The 16,162-nt window shown below is 61.7% G+C and overlaps 1 long non-coding RNA gene across 1 annotated transcript in view; it reads left to right on the top strand.

The window, feature by feature from the left end:
• Positions 1-388: 388 nt before the first annotated feature.
• LOC139826218 (uncharacterized) overlaps positions 389-16,162 on the top strand; it is a 37,768-nt gene continuing 21,994 nt past the window's right edge. Inside the window, exons 1-2 of the long non-coding RNA XR_011736199.1 lie at positions 389-558; positions 1,462-1,521. This is a non-coding gene — a long non-coding RNA (uncharacterized lncRNA). The remainder of the gene's footprint in view (positions 559-1,461; positions 1,522-16,162) is intronic.

Below are 16,162 nucleotides of genomic sequence, written 5' to 3'. Positions count from 1 at the left end.
CCTGGGTCCCTCCTGAACTCCTGGGTCCTTTGGGGCACTCCTGGGTCCCTTGGGGTACTCCTGGGTCCCTCCTGAACTCCCCATAGACCCCCATAATTTCCCCCTTAGGGACCCAGGAGTGCCCCATAGTGACCCATAAGTGACTCATGGAGCCCCCTAAGTGTGTTCGGGTCCCTTCGGGTCCCTTCGGGTGAGTGCGGGCCCCACTCGGGTCCCTTCGGGTCCCTTCGGGTGTGTTCGGGTCCCACTCGGGTCCCTTCGGGTGCGTTCGGGTCCCTTCGGGTGCCTTCGGGTGCCTTCGGGTCCCCTCGGGTGCGTTCGGGCCCCACTCGGGTCCCTTCGGGTGCGTTCGGGTCCCTTCGGGTGCGTTCGGGTCCCTTCGGGTCCCCTCGGGTCCCTTCGGCTCCCTTCGTGTATCTTCGGCTCCTCTCGGAGCCGCCTCCGCGCACGCCACGCACAGTGGGCGTGGCCACGCACCCCCCCCCGCTTCCCATTGGCCGCCGCCTGAGGAAGGGGGCGTGGCCTCGCTCGCAGCCACCGCCGCGGCGGGAAACGATCGTGAGGCGGGAAAAGGGGAAGAAAGGGGGCGGGGGGAGGAAGAGGAGGGGCCGGGGGGGGAGCGGAACACGGGTTTTGGGGTAAAAAGGGGGGGATTTGGGAGTTTGGCGCCTTTTGGGGCACTTTCGGGTGGGTTCGGGTCCCTTCGGGGAGACTTCGGGTCCCTTCGGGGAGACTTCGGGTCCCTTCGGGGAGACTTCGGGCCCCTTCGGGTGGGTTCGGGCCCCTTCGGGGAGACTTCGGGTCCCTTCGGGTGCGTTCGGGTCCCTTCGGGTGCGTTCGGCTCCACTCGGACCCCTTCGGGTGCGTTCGGGTCCCTTCGGGTGCGTTCGGGTCCCTTCGGGTGCGTTCGGGTCCCTTCGGGTGGGTTCGGGTCCCTTCGGGTGGGTTCGGGTCCCTTCGGGTTTGTTCGGCTCCACTCGGGCCCCTGCGGGTGGGTTCGGGTCCCTTCGGGTGCGTTCGGCTCCACTCGGACCCCTTCGGGAAGACTTCGGGTCCCTTCGGGTGCGTTCGGCCCCTTCGGGTGCGTTCGGGTGCGTTCGGCTCCACTCGGACCCCTTCGGGAAGACTTCGGGTCCCTTCGGGTGCGTTCGGCCCCGGCCGGGACTCGGGCGCCGTTCGGCTCCGCTCGGGCGCCGCTCGGCTCCGCTCGGGCGCCGTTCGGCTCCGCTCGGGCGCCGTTCGGCTCCGCTCGGGCCCATTCGGCTGCGCTCGGCTCTTTTCGTCTCCGCTCGTTTTCCCGCGCTTTCCCTCAGAGCGCGAAGCGAAGCGCGGGGACCCCCGGGGCCGCTTTTTTCGCGCTTTTCCCGAGGTGACAACAGCGGGGGCTTTGGGGACACAGCTCGGGGAGCCTCAGCGGGAGGGTTTTGGGTTGAAAAAGCGCTATTTTGGGTCAATTTTGAGGTGGTTTGTGGCCCTCCCGGCGGGGCAAGATGGCGGCTCCGGACATCGAGGGGCTGCTGGGTGAGTAATGAGGGGGAATTAGGGGTGATTAGCGCGAATTAGGGGGTAATTAGGGGGCAGCGGGGATACGGGGGGGTGGGGGAGGTGTTAATTAGCGCTGCTGAGGGTGTTAATTGTTAATGAATGCAGAGGAGGAGCCGTTGCAGGAGCTGCACCCCGGGCTGGCCCCGCTGAGGGGGATTGGGGGGGTGGGAGCGGAGCTGGAGAGGGAGGTGAGACAGGTAAGAGGGCATTGGGGACAATGGGGACAGAGAGAGCGAGTGTGTGCGGATCAGCAGTGATCACCCCAAACCTGCCCCGCAGACACGGCACCCAAAATCCTGCACCCCAAAATACTCTTCCCAAACCTGCACCCCAGATCCTGACCCCAAGCCCTGCACCAAAACCCTGCCCCTCAATCCTGCATCCACAAATCTTCCACCCCCGATCCTGTCTTCCCAAACCCTGCACCCCAGATCCTGCACCCCCAAATTCGGCCCTACCAAACTCTGCACCCCTAAACCCTACAACTGAAACCTTGCACCCCCTAATCCTGCCCTCCCTACCTTCCTGAACCCCGAAACCTGCACCCCAAACCCTGCATTCCCAAATCTTTCCGTCCTATACCCTCCACCCCTAAACCTGCCCCCAAACCCTGTACCCCAAAGAATTCCCTCCCAAACCTTGCACCTCCAAATCCTGCACCTCAAAGGCCTGGCAACCCAAGCCCTTCAACCCCATCCCTGCAACACCAAATCCTGTACCCCAAACCCAGCACCCCAGAATCCTGCACCCCAAATCCTGCCTACCAAACCTTTCACTGCAAACCCCTGCACCCCAAGATTGTGCTGCCCTAAACACTGAACCCCCAAATCCTGAAGACCCGGATCCTTGCCTCCCAAGACTCTGCACCCCCAAATCCTGCACCCAAATCTCTCACCCCCACCACCCTGCACTCCCAACCCCTGCACCCCAAAACTCCACACCTCCAAATCCTGAACCCTGAAACCCCGCACCCCCAAATCCTGTGCCCCAGTCCTGTGCACCCCACACTCTGCAACCTTAAATTTCCCCCCAAGCCCCTGCACCCCAAACGCTGCACTCTTAGACCTGACTTCTAAACCCCAAGGGCCCATTGTGACATCCCAGAACCTCCTATTGTCCCCAGGGCCCATTGTGACATCCTGGGGACCCCCATTGTCCCCAGGGCCCATTGTGACATTCAGGGGACTCCTCTTTGTCCCCAGGGCCCATTGTGACATCCTGGGGACCGCCCCTTGTCACTGGGGCCCATTGTGACGTCCCAGGACCCCCCGTTGTCCCCAGGGTTCATTGTGACGTCTTAGGACCCCCCATTGTCCCCAGGGCCCATTGTGACATCCACTGCACCCCCCTGTCCCCAGGGCCCATTGTGACATTCAGGGGACCCCTCTTTGTCCCCAGGGCCCATTGTGACATCCTGGGGACCCCCCCTTGTCCCCAGGGCCCATTGTGACGTCCCAGGACCCCCCATTGTCCCCAGGACCCATTGTGACATTCAGGGGACCCCCTTTGTCACTGGGGCCCATTGTGAAATCCCAGAACCCCACATTGTCCCCAGGGCTCATTGTGACATCCTGGGGACCCCCCCTTTGTCCCCAGTGACCATTGTGACATCCTGCGGACCCCCCTTTGTCCCCAGGGCCCATTTTGACATTCAGGGGACCCACCATTGTCCTCAGGGCCCATTGTGACGTCCCAGGACCCCCCATTGTCCCCAGGACCTATTGTGACATTCAGGGCACCCCCTTTGTCACTGGGGCCCATTGTGACACCATGGAGACCCCCGCTTGTCCTCAGGGTCCATTGTGACATCCTGGGCACCCCCCATTTTCCCCAGGACCCATTGTGACATCCTGGCCACCCCCTTGCTCCCAGGGCCCGTTGTGGCACCATGGGGACACCCCCTTTGTCCCCAGGGCCCATTGTGACATACCAGGACCCCCATTTGACCCCAGGGCCCATTGTGGCACCATGGCAACCCCTTTTGTCCCCAGGGCCCATTGTGACATTCTTGGACCCCACTTTGTCCCCAGGGCCTATTGTGACACCATGGGGACCCCCCTTGTCCTCAGGACTCATTCTCACATCCTGGACACCCCCCATTGTCCCCAGGGCCCATTGTAACATCCACTGCACCCCATTGTCCCCAGGGCCCATTGTGACATTCAGGGGACCCCTCTTTGTCCCCAGGGCCCATTGTGACATCCTGGGGACCCCCCCTTGTCACTGGGGCCCATTGTGACGTCCCAGGATCCCTCCTTGTCCCCAGGGCCCATTGTGACGTCTTAGGACCCCCCATTGTCCCCAGGGCCCATTGCGACATTCAGGGCACCCCCTTGTCCCCAGGGCCCATTGTGACATTCCGGGGACGCCTCTTTGTCCCCAGGGCACATTGTGACATCCTGGGGACTTCCCCTTGTCACTGGGGCCCATTGTGACGTCCCAGGATCCCCCATTGTCCCCAGGGTCCATTGTGACATTCAGGGGACTCCTCTTTGTTCCCAGGGCACATTGTGACATTCCGGGGACGCCTCTTTGTTTCCAGGGCCCATTGTGACATCCTGGGGATCCCTCCTTGTCCCCAGGGCCCATTGTGACGTCCCAGGACCCCCCATTTTCCCCAGGACCCATTGTGACACTATGGGGTCCCCGCCTTGTTCCCAGGGCCCATTGTGACACCGTGGGTACCACCCTTGTCCGCAGGGCTCATTGAGACATCCCAGGACCCCCCTTTGTCCCCAGGGCCCATTGTGACATCCAGGGGACCCCCTTTGTCCCCAGGGCCCATTGTGACATCGAAGGACCCCCCTGGTCCCCAGGGCCCATTGTGACATCCTGGGGATCCCTGTTTGGCCCCAGGGCCCATTGTGACATCCCAGGACCCCCCCTTGTCCCCAGGGCCCATTGCGACATTCAGGGGACGCCTCTTTGTACCCAGGGCACATTGTGACATCCTGGGGACCCCCCCTTGTCCCCAGGGCCCATTGTGACATCCTGGGGATCCCTCCTTGTCCCCAGGGCCCATTGTGACGTCCCAGGACCCCCCATTGTCTTCAGGACCCATTGTGACATTCAGGGCACCCCCTTTGTCACTGGGGCCCATTGTGACATCCCAGGACCCCACATTGTCCTCAGGGCCCATTGTGACATCCTGGGGACCCCACTTGTCCCCAGGACCCATTGTGACACTATGGGCACCCCGCCTTGTTCCCAGGGCCCATTGTGACACCGTGGGTACCACCCTTGTCCCCAGAGCCCATTGTGACATCCAGGGGACCCCCTTTGTCCCCAGGGCCCATTGTGACATCGCAGGACCCCCCCTGGTCCCCAGGGCCCATTGTGACATCCTGCGGACCCCTTTTGTCCCCACGGCCCATTGTGGCACCATGGGGACCCCCTTTGTCACTGGGGCCCATTGTGACATCCCAGGACCCCACTTTGTCCCCAGGGCTTATTGTGACACCATGAGGACCTCCCTTGTCCCCAGGGCCCATTGTGACATCCCGTGACCCCCCTTTGTCCCCAGTGCTATTGTGAAATCCTGGGGACCCCCTTTGTGCCCAGGGCCCATTGTGGCACCATGGGGAACCCCTTTGTCACTGGGGGCCATTGTGACATCCCAGGATTCCACTTTGTCCCCAGGGCTCGTTCTGACACCTTGGGTACTCCCATTGTCCCCAGGGCCCATTGTGACATCCTGGGGATCCCCCTTTGTCCCCAGGGCCCATTGTGACACCATGGGGACTCCCCCTTTGTCCCCAGTGCCCATTGTGACATCCTGCGGACCCCCCCTTTGTCCCCAGGGCCCATTTTGACATTCAGGACACCCACCATTGTCCCCAGGGCCCATTGTGACCTTCAAGGGACCCCCATTGTTCCTAGGGCCCATTGTGACGTCCTGGGGACCCCCTCTGTTCCCAGGGCTCATTGTGACTTTCAGGGGACCCCCTCCTTGTCCCCAGGGCTGATTGTGACGTCCTAGGGCCCCTCTGTGTCCCCAGGGCCCATTGTGACACTTTAGAGACCCCTCTTTGTACCCAGGGCCCATTGTGACATCCTGGGGACCCCCCCTTGTCCCCAGGGCCCATTGTGACATCCTCGGCACCCCCTTGTCCCCAGGGCCCATTGTGACATTCAGGGGACCCCTCTTTGTCCCCAGGGCCCATTGTGACATTCAGGGGACCCCTCTTTGTCCCCAGGGCCCATTGTGACACTGTGGGACCCCCCCTTTGTCCCCAGGGCCTATTATTCCGTCCCGGGACCCCCATTGTCCCCAGGGCCCATTGTGACACTTGGGGACCCCCCTTTTCACTGGGGACCCATTGTGACACCATGGGGACCACCCCTTGTCCCCAGGTCCCATTTTGACATCCTGGGGAGCCTCTTTGTCCCCAGGGCCCATTGTGACGTCCCAGGACCCCCCATTGTCCCCAGGGCCCATTGTGGCATCCTGGGGACCTCCTTGTCCCCAGGACCCATCCTGGCACCGTGGGGACCTCCCTTGTCACTGGGGACCCTTTGTGACACCATGGGGACCTCCCATTGTTCTCAGGGCCCATTGAGACATCCTGGGGACCCCCTTTGTCACTGGGGACCCATTGTGACATCCCAGGAACCCCATTGTCCCAAGGGCCCATTGTGACATCCTGGGGACCCCTCTTTGTCTCCAGGACATATTGTGACACCGTGGGGACCACATTAGTCCCCAGGGCCCATTGTGACATCCTAGGAATCCCCTCTTGTCCCCAGGGCCCATTGTGACATCCCAGGACCCCCCTTTGTCCCCAGGGCTCATTGTGACATTCTAGGACCCCACTTTGTCCCCAGGGTCCATTGTGCCATCCTGGGCAACCCCATTGTCCCCAGGGCCCATTGTGACATCTAGGGGGACGCCCTTGTCCCCAGGACCCATCGTGGCACCGTGGGGACCCCCATTGTCCCCAGGGCCCATTGTGACATCCCAGGAACCCCATTGTCCCAAGGGCCCATTGTGACATCCTGGGGACCCCTCTTTGTCTCCAGGACATATTGTGACACCGTGGGGACCACATTAGTCCCCAGGGCCCATTTTGACATCCTGGGGATCCCTCCTTGTCCCCAGGGCCCATTGGGACGTCCCAGGACGCCCATTGTCCCCAGGGCCCATTGTGACATTCAGGGGCCCCCGTTTGTCACGGGGGCCCATTGTGACATCCCAGGACCCCACATTGTCCCCAGGGCCCTTGTGACATCCTGGGGAGCCCACTTGTCCCCAGGACCCATTGTGACACTATAGGGACCCCCCCTTGTGCCCAGTGACCATTGTGACACCGTGGGTACCACCCTTGTCCGCACGGACCATTGTGACATCCTAGGGACACCCCCTTGTCTCCAGGGCCCATTGTGACATCCTGGGAATCCCTCCTTGTCCCCAGGGCCCATTTTGACATTCAGGGGACCCCCCATTGTCCCCAGGGCCCATTGTGACATCCTCTGCACCCCCTTGTCCCCAGGGCCCATTGTGACATTCAGGGGACCCCTCTTTGTCCCCAGGGCCCATTGTGACATCCTGGGGATCCCTCGTTGTCCCCAGGGCCCATTGTGACGTCCCAGGACCTCCCATTGTCCCCAGGACCTATTGTGACATTCAGGGGTGCCCCTTTGTCACTGCGGCCCATTGTGACACCATGGAGACCCCCGCTTGTCCTCAGGGTCCATTGTGACATCCTGGGCACCCCCCATTTTCCCCAGGACCCATTGTGACATCCTGTCCACCCCCTTGCTCCCAGGGCCCGTTGTGGCACCATGGGGACACCCCCTTTGTCCCCAGGACCCATTGTGACATCCCAGGACCCCCCTTTGTCCCCAGGGCCATTGTAGCACCATGGGGACCCCCTTTGACCCCAGGGCCCATTGTGGCACCATGGCAACCCCTTTTGTCCCCAGGGCCCATTGTGACATTCTTGGACCCCACTTTGTCCGAAGGGCCTATTGTGACACCATGGGGACCCCTCCTTGTCACTGGGGACCCATTGTGACACCATGGGGACCCCCCCTTGTCCTCAGGACTCATTCTCACATCCTGGACACCCCCCATTGTCCCCAGGGCCCATTGTGACATCCACTGCACCCCCTTGTCCCCAGGGCCCATTGTGACATTCAGGGGACCCCTCTTTAACCCCAGGGCCCATTGTGACATCCTGGGGACCCCCCCTTGTCCCCAGGGCTCATTGAGACGTCCCAGGACCCCCCACTGTCCCCAGGGCCCATTGTGACATTCAGGGGACCCCCTTTGTCCCCAGGGCCCATTGTGGCACCATGAGGACCCTCTTTGTCACTGGGGCCCATTGTGACATCCCAGGACCCCCCTTTGTCCCCAGGGCCCATTGTGACATCCTGGGGACCCTCCTTGTCCCCAGAGCCCATTGTGACATTCTTGGACCCCACTTTGTCCCCAGGGCTTATTGTGACGCCATGGGGATCTCCCTTGTCCCCAGGGCCCATTGTGACATCCCATGACCCCCCTTTGTCCCCAGTGCTATTGTGAAATCCTGGGGACCCCTTTTGTCCCCAGGGCCCATTGTGACACCGTGGGGAACCCCTTTGTCACTGGGGCCATTGTGACATTCCAGGATTTCACTTTGTCCCCAGGGCTCGTTCTGACACCTTGGGGACTCCCATTGTCCCCAGGGCCCATTGTGACATCCTGGGCAACCCCATTGTCCCCAGGGCCCATTTTGACATCCTGGGGACCCCCATTGTCCCCAAGGCCCATTGTGACATTCCAGGACCCCCCATTGTCCCCAGGGCCCATTGTGACATCCACTGCACCCCCTTGTCCCCAGGGCCCATTGTGACATTCAGGGGACCCCTCTTTGTCCCCAGAGCCCATTGTGACATCCTGGGGACCCCCCTTCTCACTGGGGCCCATTGTGACGTCCCAGGACCCCCCATTGTCCCCAGGGCCCATTGTGACATCCTGGCGATCCCTCCTACTCCCCAGGGCCCATTGTGACATCCCAGGACCCCCCATTGTCCCCAGGACCCATTGTGACATTCAGGGGGCCCCTTTGTCACTGGGGCCCATTGTGACATCCCAGGACCCCACATTGTCCCCAGGACACATTGTGACATGCTGGGGACCCTCCTTGTCCCCAGAGCCCACTCTGACATCCAGGGGACCCCCTTTGTCCCCATGGCCCATTGTGGCACCATAGGGACCCCCTTCGTCACTGGGGCCCATTGTGACATCCCAGGACACCCCCTGGTCCCCAGGCCCCATTGTGACATCCTGGGGACCCCCTTTGTCCTCAGGGTCCATTGTGACAGCCCAGGACCTTACATTGTCCCCAGGGCCCATTGTGATATCTGGGGGACCCCCTTGTCCCCAGGGCCCATTGTGACATCCCAGGACCCCCCATTGTCCCCAGGGCCCATTGTGACATCCCAGGACCCCCCATTGTCCCCAGGGCCCATTGTGACATCCTCGGCACCCCTTTGTCCCCCGGGCCCATTGTGACATCCTGGGGCCCCCCCCTTGTCCCCAGGGCCCATTGTGACGTCCCAGGACCCCCCATTGTCCCCAGGGGCCATTGTGACATCCTAGGGATCCCTCCTTGTCCCCAGGGCCCATTGTGACATTCAGGGGACCCCTCTTTGTCCCTAGGGCCCATTGTGACATCCTGGGGATCCCTCCTTGTCCCCAGGACCCATTGTGACGTCCCAGGATCCCCATTGTCCCCAGGACCTATTGTGACATTCAGGGGACCCCCTTTGTCACTGGGGCCCATTGTGACACCATGGAGACCCCCGCTTGTCCCCAGGGCCCATTGTGACATCCCAGGACCCCGCTTTGTCCCCAGGGCCCATTGTAGCACCATGGGGACCCCCTTTGACCCCAGGGCCCATTGTGGCACCATGGCAACCCCTTTTGTCCCCAGGGCCCATTGTGACATTCTTGGACCCCACTTTGTCCCCAGGACCTATTGTGACACCATGGGGACCCCCCCTTGTCCTCAGGACTCATTCTCACATCCTGGACACCCCCCATTGTCCCCAGGGCCCATTGTGACATCCACTGCACCCCATTGTCCCCAGGGCCCATTGTGACATTCAGGGGACCCCTCTTTGTCCCCAGGGCCCATTGTGACATGCTGGGGACCCTCCTTGTCCCCAGAGCCCATTGTGACATCCAGGGGACCCCCTTTGTCCCCAGGGCCCATTGTGGCACCATGAGGACCCTCTTTGTCACTGGGCCCCATTGTGACATCCCAGGACCCCCCTTTGTCCCCAGGGCCCATTGTGACATCCCAGGACCCCACTTTGTCCCCAGGGCTTATTGTGACACCATGGGGATCTCCCTTGTCCCCAGGGCCCATTGTGACATCCCATGACCCCCCTTTATCCCCAGTGCTATTGTGAAATCCTGGGGACCCCTTATGTCCCCAGGGCCCATTATGACACCATGGGGAACCCCTTTGTCACTGGGGGCCATTGTGACATCCCAGGATTCCACTTTGTCCCCAGGGCTCGTTCTGACACCTTGGGGACTCCCATTGTCCCCAGGGCCCATTGTGACATCCTGGGGACCCCCATTGTCCCCAGGGCCCATTGTGACATTCCAGGACCCCCCATTGTCCCCAAGGCCCATTGTGACATCCACTGCACCCCCTTGTCCCCAGGGCCCATTGTGACATTCAGGGCACCCCTCTTTGTCCCCAGGGCCCATTGTGACATCCTGGGGACCCCCACTTGTCACTGGGGCCCATTGTGACATTCAGGGCACCCCCTTGTCCCCAGGGCCCATTGTGACATTCCGGGGACGCCTCTTTGTACCCAGGGCACACTGTGACATCCTGGGGACCCCCCCTTGTCACTGGGGCCCATTGTGACGTCCCAGGACCCCCCATTGTCGCCAGGGCCCATTGTGACATCCTGGGGATCCCTTCTTGTCCCCAGGGCCCATTGTGATGTCTTAGGACCCCCCCTTGTCCCCAGGGCCCATTGTGACATCCCAGGACCCCACATTGTCCCCAGGACACATTGTCACATCCTGGGGACCCCACTTGTCCCCAGGACCCATTGTGACACTATGGGGACCCCCCCTTGTTCCCACGGCCCATTGTGACACCGTGGGTACCACCCTTGTCCGCAGGGCTCATTGTGACATCGCAGGACCCCCCTTTGTCCCCAGGGCCCATTCTGATACCGTGGGGATCCCCTTTGTCCCCAGAGTCCATTGTGACATCCAGGGGACCCCCTTTGTCCCCAGGGCCCATTGTGACATCGCAGGACCCCCCTGGGCCCCAGGGCGCATTTTGACATCCTGGGGATGCCCCCTTGTCAACGGGGCCCATTGTGACGTCCCAGGACCCCCCATTGTGTCCAGGGCCCATTGTGACATCCTGGGGATCCCTGCTTGTCCCCAGGGCCCATTGTGACGTCTTAGGACCCCCCGTTGTCCCCAGGGCCCATTGTGACATCCTGGGGATCCCTCCTTGTCCCCAGGGCCCATTGTGACGTCCCAGGACTCCCCACTGTCCTCAGGACCTATTGTAACATTCAGGGGACCCCCTTTGTCACTGGGGCCCATTGTGACATCCCAGGACCCCACATTGTCCCCAGGGCCTATTGTGACATCCTGGGGACCCCATTTTCCCCAGGACCCATTGTGACACTATGGGTACCCCCCCTTGTCCCCAGGGCCAATTGTGACGTCCCAGGACCCCCCATTGTTCCCAGGGCCCATTGTGATGTCCTTGGGAGCCCCCTCTCTTCCCAGGGCTCATTGTGACTCTCAGGGGACCCCACCTTGTCCCCAGGACTGCTTGTGACGTCCTAGGGCCCCTCTGTGTCCCCAGGGCCCATTGTGACGTCCCAGGACCCCCATTGTCCCCAGGGCCCATTGTGACATCCTCGGCACCCCCTTGTCCCCAGGGCCCATTGTGACATTCAGGGGACCCCTCTTTGTCCCCAGGGCCCATTGTGACATCCTGGGGACCCCCTCTTGTCCCCAGGGCCCATTGTGACATCCCAGGACCCCCCATTGTCCCCAGGGCCCATTGTGACATCCTGGGGATCCCTCCTTGTCCCCAGGGCCCATTGTGACGTCCCAGGAACCCCCATTGTCCCCAGGACCCATTGTGACATTCAGGGGACCCCATTTGTCACTGGGGCCCATTGTGACATCCCAGGACCCCACATTGTCCCCAGGGCCCATTGTGACATCCTGGGGACCCCCATGTCACTGGGGCCCATTGTGACATTCTTGGACCCCGCATTGTCCCCAGAGCCCATTGTGACACCTTGGGGACCCCCTTGTCACTGGAGACCCGTTGTGACATCATGGGGACCACCCCTTGTCCTCAGGGCCTATTGTTACGTCCCAGGACCCCCCATTGTCCCCAGGGCCCATTGTGACACCTTGGGGACCCCCTTGTCACTGGAGACCCGTTGTGACAGCATGGGGACCACCCCTTGTCCTCAGGGCCTATTGTGAACATCCTGGGGAACCTCCATTGTCCCCAGAGCCCATTGTGAGTTCCTGGAGACCCCCTTGTCCCCAGGTCCCATTGTGACATCCTGGGCAGCCTCTTTGTCCCCAGGGCCCCTTGTGACATCCTGGGGACCTCCTTGTCCCCAGGACCCATCCTGGCACCGTGGAGACCTCCCTTGTTACTGGGGACCCATTGTGACACCATGGGGACCTCCCATTGTCCTCAGGGCCCATTGAGACATCCTGGGGACCCCCTTTGTCACTGGGGACCCAATGTGACATCCCAGGAACCCCATTGTCCCAAGGGCCCATTGTGACATCCTGGGGACCCCCCTTTGTCTCCAGGACATATTGTGACACCGTGGGCACCACATTAGTCCCCAGGGCCCATTGTAACATCCTAGGGATCCCCTCTTGTCCCCAGGGCCCATTGTGACGTCCCAGGACCCCCCATTGTCCCCAGGGCCCATTGTGACCTCCTCGGCACCCCCTTGTCCCTAGGGCCCATTGTGACATTCACGGGACCCCCCTTTGTCCCCAGGACCCATTGTGACATCCTGGGGACCCTCCTTGTCCCCAGAGCCCATTGTGACATCCAGGGGACCCCCTTTGTCCCCAGGGCCCATTGTGACATCCTGGGGTCCCCCCTTTGTCCCCAGGGCCCATTGAAATGTCCCAGGACCACCGTTTGTCCCCAGGGTTCATTATGACATCCTGGGGACCCCATTTGTCCCCACGGCCCATTGTGGCACCATGGGGACCCCCTTTGTCACTGGGGCCCATTGTGACATCCCAGGACCCCCCATTGTCCCCAGGGCCCATTGTGACATCCTCGGCACCCCTTTGTCCCCCGGGCCCATTGTGACATCCTGGGGCCCCCCCCTTGTCCCCAGGGCCCATTGTGACGTCCCAGGACCCCCCATTGTCCCCAGGGGCCATTGTGACATCCTAGGGATCCCTCCTTGTCCCCAGGGCCCATTGTGACATTCAGGGGACCCCTCTTTGTCCCTAGGGCCCATTGTGACATCCTGGGGATCCCTCCTTGTCCCCAGGACCCATTGTGACGTCCCAGGATCCCCATTGTCCCCAGGACCTATTGTGACATTCAGGGGACCCCCTTTGTCACTGGGGCCCATTGTGACACCATGGAGACCCCCGCTTGTCCCCAGGGCCCATTGTGACATCCCAGGACCCCCCTTTGTCTCCAGGGCCCATTGTAGCACCATGGGGACCCCCTTTGACCCCAGGGCCCATTGTGGCACCATGGCAACCCCTTTTGTCCCCAGGGCCCATTGTGACATTCTTGGACCCCACTTTGTCCCCAGGACCTATTGTGACACCATGGGGACCCCCCCTTGTCCTCAGGACTCATTCTCACATCCTGGACACCCCCCATTGTCCCCAGGGCCCATTGTGACATCCACTGCACCCCATTGTCCCCAGGGCCCATTGTGACATTCAGGGGACCCCTCTTTGTCCCCAGGGCCCATTGTGGCACCATGAGGACCCTCTTTGTCACTGGGCCCCATTGTGACATCCCAGGACCCCCCTTTGTCCCCAGGGCCCATTGTGACATCCCAGGACCCCACTTTGTCCCCAGGGCTTATTGTGACACCATGGGGATCTCCCTTGTCCCCAGGGCCCATTGTGACATCCCATGACCCCCCTTTATCCCCAGTGCTATTGTGAAATCCTGGGGACCCCTTATGTCCCCAGGGCCCATTATGACACCATGGGGAACCCCTTTGTCACTGGGGGCCATTGTGACATCCCAGGATTCCACTTTGTCCCCAGGGCTCGTTCTGACACCTTGGGGACTCCCATTGTCCCCAGGGCCCATTGTGACATCCTGGGGACCCCCATTGTCCCCAGGGCCCATTGTGACATTCCAGGACCCCCCATTGTCCCCAAGGCCCATTGTGACATCCACTGCACCCCCTTGTCCCCAGGGCCCATTGTGACATTCAGGGCACCCCTCTTTGTCCCCAGGGCCCATTGTGACATCCTGGGGACCCCCACTTGTCACTGGGGCCCATTGTGACATTCAGGGCACCCCCTTGTCCCCAGGGCCCATTGTGACATTCCGGGGACGCCTCTTTGTACCCAGGGCACACTGTGACATCCTGGGGACCCCCCCTTGTCACTGGGGCCCATTGTGACGTCCCAGGACCCCCCATTGTCGCCAGGGCCCATTGTGACATCCTGGGGATCCCTTCTTGTCCCCAGGGCCCATTGTGACGTCTTAGGACCCCCCCTTGTCCCCAGGGCCCATTGTGACATCCCAGGACCCCACATTGTCCCCAGGACACATTGTCACATCCTGGGGACCCCACTTGTCCCCAGGACCCATTGTGACACTATGGGGACCCCCCCTTGTTCCCACGGCCCATTGTGACACCGTGGGTACCACCCTTGTCCGCAGGGCTCATTGTGACATCGCAGGACCCCCCTTTGTCCCCAGGGCCCATTCTGATACCGTGGGGATCCCCTTTGTCCCCAGAGTCCATTGTGACATCCAGGGGACCCCCTTTGTCCCCAGGGCCCATTGTGACATCGCAGGACCCCCCTGGGCCCCAGGGCGCATTTTGACATCCTGGGGATGCCCCCTTGTCAACGGGGCCCATTGTGACGTCCCAGGACCCCCCATTGTGTCCAGGGCCCATTGTGACATCCTGGGGATCCCTGCTTGTCCCCAGGGCCCATTGTGACGTCTTAGGACCCCCCGTTGTCCCCAGGGCCCATTGTGACATCCTGGGGATCCCTCCTTGTCCCCAGGGCCCATTGTGACGTCCCAGGACTCCCCACTGTCCTCAGGACCTATTGTAACATTCAGGGGACCCCCTTTGTCACTGGGGCCCATTGTGACATCCCAGGACCCCACATTGTCCCCAGGGCCTATTGTGACATCCTGGGGACCCCATTTTCCCCAGGACCCATTGTGACACTATGGGTACCCCCCCTTGTCCCCAGGGCCAATTGTGACGTCCCAGGACCCCCCATTGTTCCCAGGGCCCATTGTGATGTCCTTGGGAGCCCCCTCTCTTCCCAGGGCTCATTGTGACTCTCAGGGGACCCCACCTTGTCCCCAGGACTGCTTGTGACGTCCTAGGGCACCTCTGTGTCCCCAGGGCCCATTGTGACGTCCCAGGACCCCCATTGTCCCCAGGGCCCATTGTGACATCCTCGGCACCCCCTTGTCCCCAGGGCCCATTGTGACATTCAGGGGACCCCTCTTTGTCCCCAGGGCCCATTGTGACATCCTGGGGACCCCCTCTTGTCCCCAGGGCCCATTGTGACATCCCAGGACCCCCCATTGTCCCCAGGGCCCATTGTGACATCCTGGGGATCCCTCCTTGTCCCCAGGGCCCATTGTGACGTCCCAGGAACCCCCATTGTCCCCAGGACCCATTGTGACATTCAGGGGACCCCATTTGTCACTGGGGCCCATTGTGACATCCCAGGACCCCACATTGTCCCCAGGGCCCATTGTGACATCCTGGGGACCCCCATGTCACTGGGGCCCATTGTGACATTCTTGGACCCCGCATTGTCCCCAGAGCCCATTGTGACACCTTGGGGACCCCCTTGTCACTGGAGACCCGTTGTGACATCATGGGGACCACCCCTTGTCCTCAGGGCCTATTGTTACGTCCCAGGACCCCCCATTGTCCCCAGGGCCCATTGTGACACCTTGGGGACCCCCTTGTCACTGGAGACCCGTTGTGACAGCATGGGGACCACCCCTTGTCCTCAGGGCCTATTGTGAACATCCTGGGGAACCTCCATTGTCCCCAGAGCCCATTGTGAGTTCCTGGAGACCCCCTTGTCCCCAGGTCCCATTGTGACATCCTGGGCAGCCTCTTTGTCCCCAGGGCCCCTTGTGACATCCTGGGGACCTCCTTGTCCCCAGGACCCATCCTGGCACCGTGGAGACCTCCCTTGTTACTGGGGACCCATTGTGACACCATGGGGACCTCCCATTGTCCTCAGGGCCCATTGAGACATCCTGGGGACCCCCTTTGTCACTGGGGACCCAATGTGACATCCCAGGAACCCCATTGTCCCAAGGGCCCATTGTGACATCCTGGGGACCCCCCTTTGTCTCCAGGACATATTGTGACACCGTGGGCACCACATTAGTCCCCA

This window comes from Patagioenas fasciata, chromosome 36 (genome assembly GCF_037038585.1).
Source record: "Patagioenas fasciata isolate bPatFas1 chromosome 36, bPatFas1.hap1, whole genome shotgun sequence".
Taxonomy (NCBI): domain Eukaryota; kingdom Metazoa; phylum Chordata; class Aves; order Columbiformes; family Columbidae; genus Patagioenas; species Patagioenas fasciata.
Note: the sequence above shows the minus strand (reverse complement) of the source record. Positions and strands in the feature narration are given on the sequence as shown.